Below are 16,467 nucleotides of genomic sequence, written 5' to 3' on the forward strand. Positions count from 1 at the left end.
AACTCAAGAAAATGAAACACGAAAACAGCACCGGATTTCCAATTTAGCACTCTTTTAGCATTGTACTCGGTAATGTGTTCACTCTGGGCAGGATTTTCCCACTAGCCCGCCGGGTGTATTTCGGAGGCTGAGGCAACCTGCCAGCAGGATCTACTGGTCACGCCATTGTCAACGGGATTCGGCACCTGTCGTTACCAGGAAACCCGTGCGCCGGCATGGGACCTGAATTTCCCACCGGCATGAACAGCCAGTAAATACCGCCCCCTGTGTTTCACTCTCGATTACTACTTATTAAATTGAGAGGTGGATAAACACGGGGGAGAAAGCAACCAAAGTTTTTGCTGAAGAGTTTAGTTGAAGAGTGCTGGGAGGAGGCTATTGTGGAGCATAAACACCAGCATGGATCAGTTGGCAGATTGGCCTGTTTATGTGCTGTAAATACTAGGTAATTCTATGTAAAAAGGACAAACAAAAGTAGAAATGGGAAACACAAATAACTGGAAAAATGGAACAGGCACTGAAAAACTGGTGGAAGAAAAAAACAGGTGAAGATGACCCTACCAACAGAGTGTTTCAATGGGGTTCCCATCCAGAGTATCAACTTGCTCCCCTCGCACCCCACCCTCAGAAATGATGGAACATCCATCCTGCATTTTTTTCCCCTTTAAATTTAGAGTACCGAATTCATTTTTTCCAATTAAGCGTGTTCATTCCACCTACTTTGCACATCTTTGGGTTGTGGGGGCGAAACCCACGCAAACACAGGGAGAATGTGCAAACTCCACACGGACAGTGACCCAGAGCCGGGATCGAACCTGGGACATCGGCGCTGTGAGACTGCGGTGCTACCACTGTGCCACCATGCTGCCCTATCCATCCTACATTAAAGCAGCTACATCCAGAGAGAAAATGGGAGCTGTAGTTAAGATCTGAAGTTGTTAAAGTACTTCACCCAGTAGTCTTTCTTTCTCTTTTTCTTTCTTTGAAAATGATCAGATAATCTCTTTTAGTGTTGTTGATTGAAAGGTAAATATGTGTTGCTGACTGAGATATAAATATTAAGTGCACACCAGGGATACCTTTCTTGCTCATCTCTGAAGCCATGCCATTCATTCACTTGAGGGGGTAGACGTTTAACATCTTATCCAAAAGAGGTGGCACCTCAAACAGTGCCGAACTCCCTCAGTACTGCACTGGAGTATCAGCTTTGGTTTCTGTGCTTCACACCTGGTGTCGGACTCGAACCTGCAATGTTGTGGCTTAGAGGCAAGAGTGTTATCAACCGAACCACAGCCGACATAACAGGGAAAGATATATTGGTGAAGTAAGCAGACACATTGTAGGTACAATTCAATGCAGTTTAGCGTAAAAAATATGCACTGTGGGAGAAACAATATGGAAAAGTGATATAGTCTAAATCAGGGTTTTTCAAAGTGCGGGTTATGGGCAGGTGTCAGGAGGGACGCAGAGTGATTGGTCGCATTTTCCCATGGTGGTTCCAATCACGGGAGAAGCACCGAACTGCCGTTACCGGCTTTTATATTGAGAATGGCGGCCGCTACAGCCTTTTAAATTAAAATATATGAGGCTGTGGCCAGTCTTCTGGCTAAAAGTGGAAGCAGAGATCAGGTCATGCACCCTGTATGTACACCTGATGTCAAGCGCCCTCCATATAAGTTCTTTCGGCATCAAATCATGGAGCAGAGTTGCTTCCATTTTTCAGCTGCTGGAAAGAAGACTGTTAAGATGGATCTCTTTCTTAAAAGTAAGAGACGGCCAGAGACTCAAATAGGCAGTGTACCAATTGGACAGAATCTCACAATCTGCTGGCGAAAGCTGCACATGAGAGTCCAGGCAGGATAGAATAGTGCTAGTGTTAGCTCTGTACAGAGTTCCAGAGCCTCTGGTGAACAGTCTTCAGAAAATAAAATTAACACGGGAACAAAGCAGTACAAAGAACAAAGAAAAATCTAGCACAGGAACAGGCTTCGGCCCTTCAAGCCTGCACCAGTCATGATACCAACCTGTGCTAAAATCCTCAGCACTTCCTTTTGTTGTATCCTTCTATACCTATATAAAGATTGGTTTTGTGAATTGTGCCAATGCAAATTAGGAAGCAAAGCCCATGTGTGCTATATGCAAGGAAGTACTGGCAAATGAAAGAAGAAGTTTCAGATTTTGAAAGAGAAATAGTGGGTGAAAAATTTATTTTCCTGAAGGTCGGCCGGTTGGCAAAACTGGGTCCCGGGAAAGAAAGTTTGAAAAACACTGATCTAAATTATACTATTTTGAGAAGGGTGCAAGCAGCAGAGGGTGTTGATTCAAAAATCTTTCAAGGTGACGGGGCAAGTTGAAAAGGCAAAGTTTATGGGATAATTAATTTTGTATACGGGGACACTAAATAGAAAAATAAGGAAGTCAATGCCAAATCTTTATAAATTCCTGGTTAGGCCTCAGCTCAAATATTGTGGACAATTCTGGGCATCAGGGCTTTTAGGAAGGAAGTCGATGCTTTGGAAACAGAGGAGGTTTACCAGGATGGAATAAGAGACTTTGGTTATGTGGAGAAATTGGGGAAATTGAGAATGTTCTCCTTCTGGCAAAGTAGATTAAGGGGGGATCTATTCGAAGTATTCAAAGTTATGAGGGATTTTGATTGAGCAAGTGGGGAGAAGGAATTTCCTCTGGCTTGTGGGTCTGTGACCAGAGGTCACAGATTTAAGACAATTGGCAAATGTACTAGAGGGGAAATGAGGATGAATGTCTTTATACAGATGGTTGTTAAGATTGGGAATGCACTACCTGAAAGAGTGGTTGAATCAGATTCCACGTGAATTTTTAAAGGGCACTTAGGTATGTACTTGAAGAAGTTTAAGTTTACAGCCCTATGGGGAAAAGCTGGTTGTAAATTGGATGGCTCTCTCGAGGAGACGGAACAGCTGTGACAGGCTGACTGGCTTCATTCTTGTTTTATGCCTGTATGAGTCTATGTGTGTTGCAATATCTCCTGTCCCTTCAGGGGTGACAACACTCTTGACCACTGCTACTCAAAAATGAAGGGCGCCTACCGTCCCATCCCATGGCCTCACTTTGGAAAATCAGACCATAAGATGGTGCTCCTTCTCCGGCATACAAACAGAAACTCAAGCAAGAGAATCCAGCTAAGAACGGCGTGCAGTCCTGGTCTGAGGTAACAGAAGACCTCCTACATGACTGTTTAGGGACAGTGCACTGGTCCATATTTAAGAACTCAATGACCAACTTAAATGAGTATGCCACCACCGTCACAGACTTCATCAGCAAATATGTGGATGACTGCGTGCCAAAGAAAGCAGTACGTACGTTCCCCAACCGGAAACCATGGCTCAATCGCGAGATTGACTTCCTACTGAAGGACAGGTCTGAGCCTTTCAAGTCAGGCGACCCTGACCTATACAAGAAATCCAGGTACGACCTCAGCAAAGCCATCCGAGATGCCAAGAGAGAATATCAGACCAAGCTAGAGTCACAGACTAACGTTACAGACTCTTCTTGTGGCAAGGCCTAAACAACATAACCGGCTACAAAGTGAAGCCAAGTAGTACCTCCAGCAGCAGTGCACCCCTCCCTGATTAACTCAATGCATTCTATGCTCGCTTTGAGCAGGAAACCAACGATCCGCTGTCGAGTGCCCCAGCAACCCTTAACACACCCATATCCACCATCACAGCTTCCGAAGTCAGATCGGCCATCCTGAAAATGAACCGTCAGTAGGCGATGGGTCCAGACAGGATCCCTGGTTGTGCACTCAGAGCCTGCGCGGACCAGCTGGCAGATGTGGTCGCGGATATCTTTAACCTGTCCCTACTCCGCTCCAAGGTCCCCACCTGCTTCAAGAAGACCACCATCATACCGGTGCCAAAGAAGAACCAGGCAACGTGCCTCTATGACTACCATCCGGTGGCCCTGACTTCAGTCATAATGAAGTTCTTCGAGAGGTTGGTCATGCAGTGCATCATCCATACTCCCAGAACACCTTGATTCACGGCAATTCGCATACCGCCGCAACGGGCCCATAGCAGACACCATCTCCCTGGCTCTACACTTATCCCGAGAGCATCTCGATAACAAGCACTCCTACATCAAACTCCTATTTATTGACTACAGCCCTGCCTTCAACACCATAATCCCAGCCAAGCTCATATCAAGCTCCAAAACCTAGGACTTGGCTCCTCACTCTGCAACTGGATGCTTGACTTTCTGACCCACAGACCACAGTAAGAATAAACAACACCTCCTCCTCCACAATAGTCCTCAAAACTGGGGCCCCACAAGGCTGCGTACTTAGCTACCTACTATATTCCCTGTACACACACAACTGCGTGGCAAAATTTTTTTTTTTAATTTAAAAAAATAAATTTAGAGTACCCAATTCATTTTTTCCAATTAAGGGGCAATTTTGCATGGCCAATCCACTGAGCCTGCACATCTTTGGGTTGTGGGGGTGAAACCCACGCAAACACGGGGAGAATGTGCAAACTACACACGGACAGTGACCCAGGGCCGGGATCAAACCTGGGACCTGAGCGCCGTGAGGCTGCAGGGCTAACCCACTGCACCACCATGCTGCCCTCAAAATTTGGTTTTAACTCCATCTACAAATTTGCTGACGATACGACCATAGTGGGCCGGATCTCGAATAATGACGAGGCAGAATACAGGAGGGAGATAGAGAACCCAGTGGAGTGGTGCAGCGACAACAATCTATCCCTCAATGCCAGCAAAACTAAAGAGCTGGTCATTGACTTCAGAAAGCAAAGTACTGTACACACCCCTGTCATCATCAACGGGGCCAAGGTGGAGATGGTTAGCAGCTTCAAATTCCTAGGGGTACACATTTCCAAAAATCTGTCTTGGTCCACCCATGTCGACGCTACCACCAAGAAAGCACAACGGCGCCTATAGTTCCTCGGGAAACTAAGGAAATTCTGCATGTCCACATTAACTCTTACCAACTTTTACGATGCACCATAGAAAGCATCCTATCGGGCTGCATCACAGCCTGGTATGGCAACTGCTCGGCCCAAGACCGCAAGAAACAGCCCACTCCATCATATGAACCTGCTTCCCATCACGTTGACTTCATCCACACCTCCCGCTGCCTGGGGAAAGCGGGCAGCCTAATCAAAGGCTCCACCCACCCGGCTTATTCACTCTTCCAACCTCTTCCATCAGGCAGGAGATACAGCAGCCTGAGAACACACACGGACAGACTCAAAAACAGCTTCTACCCCACTGTTACCAGACTCCTAAACGACCCTCTTATGGACTGACCTGATTAACACTACACGCCTGTATGCTTCACCCGATGCCGGTGTTTATATAGTTACATTGTATACCTTGTGCTGCCCTATTATGTATTTCCTTTTATTTTATTTTATTTTCATGTACTTAATGATCTGTTGAGCTGCTCGTAGAAAAATACTTTTCAGTGTACTTCGATATACGTGAAAAAAAACAAATCCAATCCAATAAATGCTAACATATGTCACTCTTTCATGAGGATAAAGATTAGCCTGCTTCTTTAAGATTGCTTTTGTAACGTCAGATAAGGAAGCTTCAGAACAGAGTTCCATACCATTTGACATTCAAAGAGAAAAGCTGTAAATCTTGTAAGGGGTCTAGTTTGAGGCTATGGTGAATGCAGCATTGCCACTGGCTCCGAGTAGGTATTCAAGGAGTCCGGTGGTGCAATCCACAGTGAAGATATGGAATCAGTTTGGGAGGCATTTGGGGGTTGAAGGGATGTCGGTGCTAATGCCGCTGTGTGAGAATCATGAGTTTGAGCCGGGTGGGATGGATATTGTATACAGGAGGTGGAGGGAAGTGGGGCTGTTCAAGGTGAGGGATCTGTATTTGGAGGAAGGGTTCACCAGTCTGAGGAGCTAAGGGAGAGGGTAGAGCTGCCGAGGGGGAGTGAGTTCAGGTATCTGCAGGTTAGGGACTTTGTGCGAAAGGTCTGGAGGGAGTTCCCTAGATTGCTGGGGTACACCCTGCTGGAACGACTACGGTTCCCAGATGTGGAAGAAGAGGGAAAAATTTGGGATATATACAAGTGGCTGGGGGAGCAGGGAGGAGAACGGGTGGTGGATCAAAGAGAAATGGGAAGCGGAGTTTTGAGGAGAGATCATGGGGAGCATGGAGTGAAGCACTGCGTAGGGTAAACAAGCCTTCCTCATGTGCAAGGATGAGCCTGATGTAGTTTAAGGTGATGCACAGGGTGCATATGATTCAAGTGAGAATGAGTGAGTTCTTTCAGGGGGTAGCAGATGAGTGTGAGAGGTGTGGGCAGGGGCCAGCAAATCACGCGCACGTGTTTTGGGGTTGCGAAAAATTGGGAAGATTCTGGGTGGGACTGTTCACAGTCTTAGCCAGGAGAGTGGAGGAGGAGGTGGATCCGGACTCTTTCGTGACGATATTTGAGGTCTCAGAGAAGCCGGAGCTCATGGAGACGAGGAAGGCCGTTGTCTTGGCCTTCGCCTCTCTGTTTGTACAGCGGCAAATTTTGCTGGAGTGGCGGTCGGCATCACCACCGGTGTAGCGGCTTGGTTGGGTGACATGTACGACTTCCTGCGATTCGAGAAGATAAAGTATGAGTTAAGGGGCTCTTCAGGGGGGTTTGAGGAAAGTGGGGGGGGGATGTTTGTGACTGGGTTTGAGGGGCTGTTCGTCGCGGGGGAGACGGGTGTGTAAAAGGAAAAGTCTGTGCGGAAGCATGTTTCCCGCGGTGTTTGTTCGCTGTAACCTCTTTTGATACATGTTTGTAATAAAATACATTTTAAATAAAGAGAAAAGCTGTAGAATTCGGATCTTCAGGGAAGAGGTTCAGTTAGATGAGAATCACCTCAGTCCTTGAAGGCTCCAGAAGAACCTTCCAGTCATCAATCTCTCAACCTTGTACCACTCACCTGATGGGGTGAAATGAGAAGATATAGTAAGAAGGTTAACTCGCACAAAAGGTGGACAAGGATAAAAGATGTTGCTGCAATTAGTTTCCTATACTCTTGGAATTACAATGAAAATGTTATACTGGGGAGTACAATATTTAATTAATTTATGAACTTATATATGTTTTATCACTATGGGCTGAATAATATGGGAGAGCATATAGCTTGCAACCCCCCTCCCCACCACCGGAAGCAAAGTTAGCATGGGACTGACATGCTCCATGTGGACCTGCCCCACAGCCCGCAGCAGGGCAGCTAAACAAGGGCTAAGTGGGACATCCCCCTTCCCCCCCCGTCAAGTTGGAGTCTCAACCTCAAAAGGAATTTTTACCTACCACTCCCGTTGCAAAATCTGAAACTGCACTCATTTGCCAGTATTTTCCTGCATAGGACACATGTGGGATATGCATTGTTACTTGCATTGGCACAATTGACAAAGCCATAATTCAAGAAACCATCTTTACACTGCTTTGTTCCTGAGCTAAATTTCTTCTTTGTCGGCTGTTAACCCTGGAGTTCTGGTCAGGGCTAACACTAGCATTGCTCTGTCCTGCCGTGGACTCTCCTGAAGCAGCTCTCTCCAACAGTTTCTGATGTGAGATCCTATCCAGTAGATACACTGCCTATTTGTGTCTTTAGCCGTCTTTTAATGGAAGAAAATGATTCATCTTCATAGTCCTCTTGCCTTGCTTGCCAGCAGCTAGAAAATGGAAGCAGCTCTCCTCCGTGATTTGGTGCCAAAGCACATACATAGAGGGTGATTGACATCAAGTGCCTATGCAGGGTGCATGACATACTCACTAAACCAACAAACTGAGGAACAAAATAAAAAGGCAGGTCTTAAAAGGGATACTATAATAAAAGAAATGGAATTGCAAGGAAAACCTAAAATATCAAAGCAAAATGTGATTAAAGGGGTGACTAAAGCACCCAGTCCCTGCAACGGGCACTGGGCACGGAAGGCCTTGGCTGAGCCGGTGGACAGCGCAAGCTTCATCTTTAAGGACATCCGGTCGCGGACATAGCCATGGAAGAGGGGCAGACAGTGAGGCCGGACAACCCCTTTGTCGCTTGCTGCCTGGACCTGTTTACGGTGAATTTGAACAGGACCAGGAGCAGTTTCACGAGGAGGTCCACTACCCTCCTATACCAGGTGCCCCAAATGTTTTAAGGCATGAGCAGTGAATTCTCAGGGCCAAGTGGCTAAATAACAAGTCTAATTAACCCTTGATTACTTATCTGAATATGATGGGTGGGATGCCGAGTTTGGTACATGAAACTTTCTATATAATTCCTTTAAAATAAATGGAGTGTTCTATTATGGCTTAATATTTATATTTGAAACAAGTTTAAATTAAATTTAAATTTAAATTCTAGTTGTGGATCAAATCATTATTTATATGGAAAGATGTTTTTGAGAATTCTGTTTAGTTAATGACAAGTTCCACACGGTCTCAGTTATGTACTATCTCTTTTCACTTGCCAGTTAATCCGAGAGGACTCTGGTGACCTCATCATCTTACCTCTTTGTTTTCTTTTGAGGGAATTGTTTATTTAAGGTAATTTTTGGCATGTCCATGAGTCTTAGCTATTTTGGGATTCTGCTGCATGAATTGACACTATCTTGTATTCCAGTCACCCCAGACTAGCTGAATTGCAGAAGCCCGACAATCTTTTGCAAACATAGCTATGATGCACACAATCTGTTGTCAATTGGTGTGATTTCTGCAGTCTGTATCATCACTGCTGTTGACACCTGCCTTATCCTAACAGTGGCTGTGATAAAGTCTATGACCCAAAACCTGTTTTTGCCTGAATGAAAATGAATTTGTGGAGGGAGATAGCAGAACTGGGGAATCTCATTGTTGAAAAGAAATCAGTGTTCAAATGTGTATTGTCTGTGTGTAGTTTGTTCCAGGAGGTGTGTAGCAGTAAAGGCTTTTTAAATTGCGTCTTAATATGTGTTTGTGTTCATTTTAATTTGAACTCCATTATAAGTTGGACAACTCATAAAAACCTAATTCTGTTTAAAATGAGTAACATTGGAAATGTGATCTATTATTGTTTACATTTCTGATAGTTACTGACAAGACAATTCAATAATTGAAGATTTAGGGTGTACAGGAGCAACATAAACCATTACAGAAAACATTGCCGCTAACTAATAAATAATGACTGAGTTGGATTGTGTGAATGTTCTCTTTTTAATGTTCTGCAGAGTGACAGGGGCATTTTGTTGACTGAAATTAGAATTGATTTCATCTCAGTTTAGGAACCATATTAATATCCATATTGTATACTGTTCTGCTGGGATATATGTTTCATGAAGGTTACTAACATTTAAATCATACCTCATCAGTCAATGAGAGAGTTAAGCTGTCTTACATAAATAGAATGTTATAAGTAACAAGCAATAAACTTATGGGATTATAAATTTAGATACAAATGGTCAGTGTTAAAGCCTTAAGATATAAAAATAACACAGGTTATTTAACACAAGTTGATTCCTGTCAGTCCTACTGAGAGGAACACAGGTTGCACAAGACTTTGCAAGTCAGAACAGCAACTTATAGATATGTGCATCGAGCAACAATAAGCACTTTTCCATTGATGGGTTAAATTGACGGGACTTGTGAGGTTGTTTCAATGTTAGGGATTTTGGAGGAAATAACATTAAAAAGCAAATGAGGAAAGTATACGGTTGGCCTTTGTCCAACCACTTATTTACCAGATTGACACTAAAAATATCTCTCATAATGTCAGGTGGTAGAAATAGCCAGCTGGGCTACCTACACATCAATCTTTGCATCTGCCATAAACGGGTTTTTACTATGATTAAAATAATCACAATATTGCAGTATTAATACATATTGTTGAGTATTTTATTTAAAGATCATCATTATTATACTCATCGCAATATTTATAACCATTCACTGCAAAAATTAACTGCAAAAATAGCTTTCATTATCAAAGGGATGAATGTACTAAATGGTTTGTTGAACAAAGGTATGGAAATTTTGAAGCCCCACTGTAACTGGTAGAAGACTGGCAGAGGAACCCCCTGGAGAAAGGGGGACAATGGCTGAAAAGGGCTATTGACAGAGTTTCTTTGATACTTTCAGCAGTCACCTGCCAGAGTTATGGCTGCAGAGTCATACCAGTGCCACGCCATTTCAAGACTAAAAAATGTTCCAAACAGGGCAGCACGGTGCCACGGTGGTTAGCACTGCTGTCTCACAGCACTGAGGTCCCAGGTTCGATCCCGGCTCTGGGTCACTGTCCGTATGGAGATTGCACATTCTCCCCGTGTTTGCATGGGTTTCGCCCCCACAACCCAAAGATGTGCAAGGGGGGTGGATTGGACATGATAAATTGCCCCTTAATTGGAAAAAATGAATTGGGCACTCTAAATTTATATTTAAAAAATGTTCCAAACTGAATTACAGATGGGTTGCTGCACTGGAGTAACAAGAAAGTAAAGAATTTAGTGGAGGTAACTGAGGGCAAAGTCAAAGGGGACTTCTGAGGAGCTTGGCACGGTGAGCTGGAACTGCAAAGGATTTCAGGAAAGAAATCCAAAGAGGAAGCGGCATTAAGAGGATATAAAGCCAGTGGTTTAGTGGTGGGTCAAATATATCCAAGTCAGTGCGTATGTGCTGGACAAGAGGTTTGGGGAAAATTACAGAGGTTCAGGTGGAGTGGGTTTGTGGAAAACTTTCTGATGAGGATTTTGAATTCAAGGTGGGGATCAAGAAGGAAGAGCTTTTGGGCAAGTTAGAATTCATGTAGCATTGAATTCTGTAGGTAGTTGTTGTTAGAGAGAAACATTTAATAGCCGGAAGCAGTTGGCAGCATAAGGTTGGATGTGCCCTTTTAGTTTGAGAAGCACATGGCCATTCAACACGATTCACGCTGTATTAGGGGCTCAACGGGGAACGCACGGCCAGGACTGCACGTAGCCCCATTTTGTACAATGGGGATCGCTGCTCGCCGGAACTCCGAGGCCCCTGAATCGGTTCCTGACCTCCCCCGCCGGCCCAAACTCACTATGGGAACCACCCCCCCATGGGATCCCCCCCCCCCACACACACACACACACAGGGCACCCCCGGCCTGATCGCATATATGAAAATAAATGCCAGCTTGGCCCTTTGGCAATGCCAACCTGGCACCCTGGCAGTGCCCACATCAGCTAGCAGTGCCACCTTGGCAGTGCCAGGTTGACACCCAGACAGTAGTGCCAAGGTGATGCCAGCAGTGCCAAGCTAGGGGCCTCCAATCCTCTGGGAGACCCCCATGAGTGTCGTTCCATCTCGTCCCTGTTTGTGGGGAATCCCAAAAGCCTCAAGCACCTCGGGAATGTGCACAATTTAGTGAGGCTAACTGTATCGCTCTAATATGCATATTTGCCAAAAAGAGATCCCGCCCACATTGCAACATTTCAAGATATCGCATTGGATCTCGCGAGGCGTTGCGTGCTGGGTAGATCCCGGGAGCAGGGTCTCTTGGCTTTCATCGGCCACGCTGAGCTGCTTTTCTGCACAGCGTGGCCATTGGATCGCTCTCATACTCTTCTTCCTTCTGTCTGGTTTATAAAATAATATCTAATTTTGTGTAACATAAAGAAAAAGTAAAAATACTGGAAATATGTATCAGAACATTTAAAAAAGAGTTGGTTTTGCAAATGTTAACAATCTTTCTCTTGACATCTGCCAGCAGATCTGTTAAGCAATTGTTCTAGTTTTGGATGTACAGAAAATATTTTTACAACATGCATTTCTGTGTTTCTATCTGTGGTAGCACGACCCCATTAAGGGAAATGGTCTTGAAGTCCATGTGACCGGCTTGGGGCCTATTGTGCAAGACCACTCAAACCTCAACCAATGGGGAAAAAGCGTGTGCGCTGGGAGCGGGGCTCTGGGCTGAGTGAAGCTCAGAACACGAGTGTGACGACTTGTCGACGGCACATGCACAGTGTGCCACCCTGTCCTGTGTGCTGCCCTCAAGACGTGGCCTCATCATAGGGGTGGAACCCGGGGGAGCTGGTGGCCATCGTCACCACTCCATGGGATGGGTCTGGGTTGGCACCCAGCTGATGTCAGTTGGCACCCAGTTGGCCTGGGATTCCCCTTGAGTCAAAGGGGCAACTGGTTTGAGCCCCTGCATCATCTGGCTCTGCCAGCCCTGGGTGAGCCCCGATGTTTCCACCATGGTGTTGACACCCTCGGTGATGCTCTTCAATGATTGGACCATGCTCTGCAGCACCTCAGCAATGCCCACCTGCGACTGGGAGAAGCTCCACAGCGCCTCTGCCACTCACATCTGAGGGCAGGAGCTTTCCCGTAGCACCTCATCAAGGTCAGCCTGGTACTGGGTCACATCCCCCAGTGAGTCGAACATTCTGCCGAGACCCTCAGCCATGGCCGTAACTGACTGCGTGATGCCTTGGACACCTTCACTCATGGTGCTGGCGTCGTGCACCAGGCTCTCCACTGTGGCTGCCACCTTAGCAGTGTTGGCCTCAGTGCCACACATTACCAACTCGATGCCACACATCCCCTGCACCCGTAACCTCTGGGACTCCTCCAATCGGATATGGATCTGCTGGAGTGTCACTGACATCACTCTCTGAATGTCCTGATCACACCATAACCACTCCATCAGCTCCAGGTAACCCTATACCAGAGGCCCAGCATCAGGCTGGAACCCAGCTGGGTCCTGGGATCCAGCAGACCTCTGACTGATGTGAATCAGCAGCCGTGTGGTGCTCACCAGATTGTGCCCCAGAAACCTGACAAATGTTTCCCACTGAGGTGCGTGTATCTGTGCTGGTGGACAGTGGGCATGATAGCTGTGACATATCGATCAAGGTTTTTTCCTGGAAGGCTGGAGATGGGCCACCCTGGAGGGGCCGGCCCTGTCGGCTGGAGGACCTGTGGGAGAATGGACATGTGGTCAGTGAGAGAATGGGTCAGTCAGTCAGGCAATAACAACTTATGTTTGACAGGTCCTCCAGTTGGGGCTCAGTGGTTCCTCACCTCTGCAGCTTCCGTCTTAGTGGCCACTCTGTCCTCGGCCACCTCCAGAGCCCATTCCTCGAAGGTGGTGAGGATTCTTAAGTCCGGCACCCCGCTGCCAGTCTGGGCCCTCAGCCGATGGTTGTGTGAGAGCTTCTCCTGCAGAGACACAGAGAGGGCATCATTAGCCACATGCGTGGTTCACATTGGTGGGGTAGGGGGGGTGTGAAGGAAGGATTGGGGGGAGTTGAAAGGAGATAGGGGTGAAGGGAAAGTTATGGGTCGTATAGAGAGTGGGATTCTCGTGGAAAGGTCTTGGGGTTGGGGGGGGGGGGAGTGAGAGGTGGGGGTGCGTTGGTGCCTACATACCCGTGCTGCCCGGTGTAGGTCATTGAGCGTTTTGCGGCACTGGAGGCCAGTCCTCCTGGTAATGCTTCCAGAGCTTACAGCTACCGCAAACTCATCAAACTGTATGAAATGTGATTAAAAAGTCAGTTTTTAAAGCCTGAACATTCAATTTAACACACATGTTTAAAACCTACGCCACTCAAATGTTTGGTCAAACGCTCTTCTTCAGGTGTCATTTCTTGTCTGATTAAGCCTCTGTGCAACACCTTGGCACCGTCTACGATACTAAACGTGCGATACAAATGCAACCTGTTGCTGAGTCCTACCTTTAAGAGATGTCACAAAACCCAAGGAGGTACAGCAGATCTGAGGTCAATGCGCTTGGGTTGGATTCTATAATGCTGCATCCAGCCTAGATTGCAAAGAATGTCTTGCTCTTTGCCTCCAAGCCATGACTGGCTCATGCATAATTGTATTTGATACAAATTAGATTTTTCCATCTGTGCACAGCAGCAGAGATGTTTGTTTATTTTGTGAAATATTCCCCATGTTTGTGGATATGTGTGAGAAATCTAGCAAACCGCTGGATATTGCACGACAAAGTGCCAAGTGTCATCAGACATAGTCTGCTGCCTCTTTTGACAACATTTGCACATTAATGATTTTTTTTCTTATTAGGGGTTCGGAAAACATTTTGAAGTTTGCCCATCTATCAGCAGCACCTTTCCAGGGAGGTGCACAGTGCAGCTATGGCCGGGGAAATGTTTGCTCTTTAATTGCTGCACTTCAGTCTGCAAATCTGGCTGTTGATTTTAAGGTTCTACACAATGCAGGGTCTGGGATTATGAATTATTTTAATGTTGTGCATCTTTAGACAGTGGTGTAGGACATCTTTCAAGTGTCTTGCGCCATGAAGAAAAGGGAAAATAGATGATATGTGAATTTTTAATGCATTGGAACTTCAAAGTCTTGAAATACAAATCCAGCTAATAGATCTACCAATTAATTCTGTAGCTGTAAAGCCCGTGGCACCTGCCGTGTGTTATTTCAACTTGCAAAGGTCTTTTTCCACTTTACATTGGAGTTCTGCTTCCTTTAATAAAGCACTGATATTTGGGAAAATTATGGGTTTGAAGCAACTTTAAATGTTTTGTACTCAGCAGGCCGGGCAGCATCTGTGAGGAGAGAAATAGGGTTAACGTTGCAGGTTGATGGCTTTTCATCAAATCTGAGGAAAGGCTATTGAGCCGAAACATTGGGCGGGACTTTTTGTCCCACCAGCATCAAAAATCAGTTTCCCACTGGTGTAAAAGATTGCGATTGTTCGCTCCAGACTTCAATGGGAGGTTGGGCAGGCTGCCACTCCATGTCAGAAAGTGCGTTTGTATGCTTTTAAATGTCATGATTACTCATTAAAAAGGCAGCTTGCCAGAATCACCCCCACCCACCCTCTCCCGGCCACTCCAGATCAAAAGGCCACCCGGTGGCTAATTAGGCCAGCATGATTCACAACCTGATTTAAGTGACCGGCACCTGGCAATTTGCACTTCACTTGTGACTTTGACGTACATTTATCTGCCCTCCTCTACACTTCACCTGCAGCTGCTCTGACCCCATGTCAGGCTGGCAGACAGGACCAAGAGGGGATTGAAAGGGGTTCAGAGCCAAGGCTCTCAATTCTAGAACAGCGGTAAGGTGGGGTGGGTGGGGAGGTGTGGGGGTTAAGGGAAGGGTCTGGAGTGCAAAGGTTTGACTGGGGGAGGAAGTCTGGGGAAGGGTGCACAGCGACACATGACGGGGGGGGGGGGGGGAGACTGAGGAATATCTTTGCCGAGGCCAGCCTTCCATCAATGACTCAATTAATCCCTTTATTGTAGTAATGAAGAAGACCACTGTTGCAGCTTACAGCACTTGCATCCAAGTGCAGCCACCTACAGAGATGCTGGTCCGAGTTGGAGCAGGGGGTTTGAAGCGCCCACTGTACATCTTCTATTGGGTGAGCTACCACCCAGTTAATAGTGAAATTCATATTCCATGAAGCGCATGAGGAGATCTATTGACGATCCCCAATGTCCTTTTTTCGATCCAGATTGGGCTCTGCCAGTAATTTCTTTGAGTTGTCACATTGTTCATTCCGCAATCTGTCTTGCCACATTTCAGTCAGGGATAGACCCAATTCACAATGTTCTGCCAGTTTCCATAATTTGTTCAATAATTTAGTGACAGGTTCCCTGGGCTTCTCCCTGCTGTGTAAAAGCAGTATCTTTGGAGTTTTATAGAGACCTTTGGGTCATAGTTATTTAGCATCAGATCTACAAGTTCATCAAACATTCTCAAGTCAAAGGCATCTGGATAAGACATGCTTTCTATCATGCTAAATATTGGGGTTACTATATGCTGTCAGTAGTTACTTTCTGCTTCCCATCCCGCGCAATGTTATTAGCCTGGAAGAAGTAATGAACACGCTCTGTGTGTGGGCCAAATCTTCTCCGTTAATGCCGTAGGAGTTTACTGAAGAGAGGCATTTTGTTTCTTACCGGAGAAGCAACTCGTTTTCAACTTCGAAGGTTGTTCGGAAAAAACTTGCTTTACCCCTTGTCGCCAATGTAATATCTTCGCCAAGGTCCGTCTTCCATTAACAAACCATTTATTTTAGCAACGAAAAAAGCTGCTGCCGCAGCTTACACCACTTTGGTCCAAGTGCAGAGACCTACAGAGATACCGGTCCGGGTTGACCCGGAGGGTTTTAAGCTCCCGCCATAGATCTCCTATTGGGCGAGCTACCACCCACTTAATAGGGGAATTCCTGTTCCACAATCCCACGGGTAGATCTGTTGATGAACCCCTGTGTCCTTCGTGGCCACCATAAAAGGTGCGCACAGACACATGACTGGGGAAGTGTGCATACAGATACATGACTGGGGAAGGGTGCACACCGACACATGACTGGAGAAGGGTGCACACAGGCACGTGACTGGGGAGGGGTGCACACAGACGCATGACTGGGGAAAGGTGCACACAGACACATGTCTGGGGAAGGGTGCATACAGACACATGACTAGGGAAGGGTGCACACAGATACGTGACCAGGGAGGGGTGTACACAGACGCATGATT

At 46.2% G+C, this 16,467-nt stretch overlaps 1 protein-coding gene across 2 annotated transcripts in view; it reads left to right on the forward strand.

The window, feature by feature from the left end:
• gucy1a2 (guanylate cyclase 1, soluble, alpha 2) overlaps nucleotides 1-16,467 on the forward strand; it is a 292,594-nt gene that overhangs the window by 150,006 nt on the left and 126,121 nt on the right. The window lies entirely within an intron of this gene.

Source organism: Scyliorhinus canicula, chromosome 14 (assembly GCF_902713615.1).
Source record: "Scyliorhinus canicula chromosome 14, sScyCan1.1, whole genome shotgun sequence".
NCBI classification, from domain to species: domain Eukaryota; kingdom Metazoa; phylum Chordata; class Chondrichthyes; order Carcharhiniformes; family Scyliorhinidae; genus Scyliorhinus; species Scyliorhinus canicula.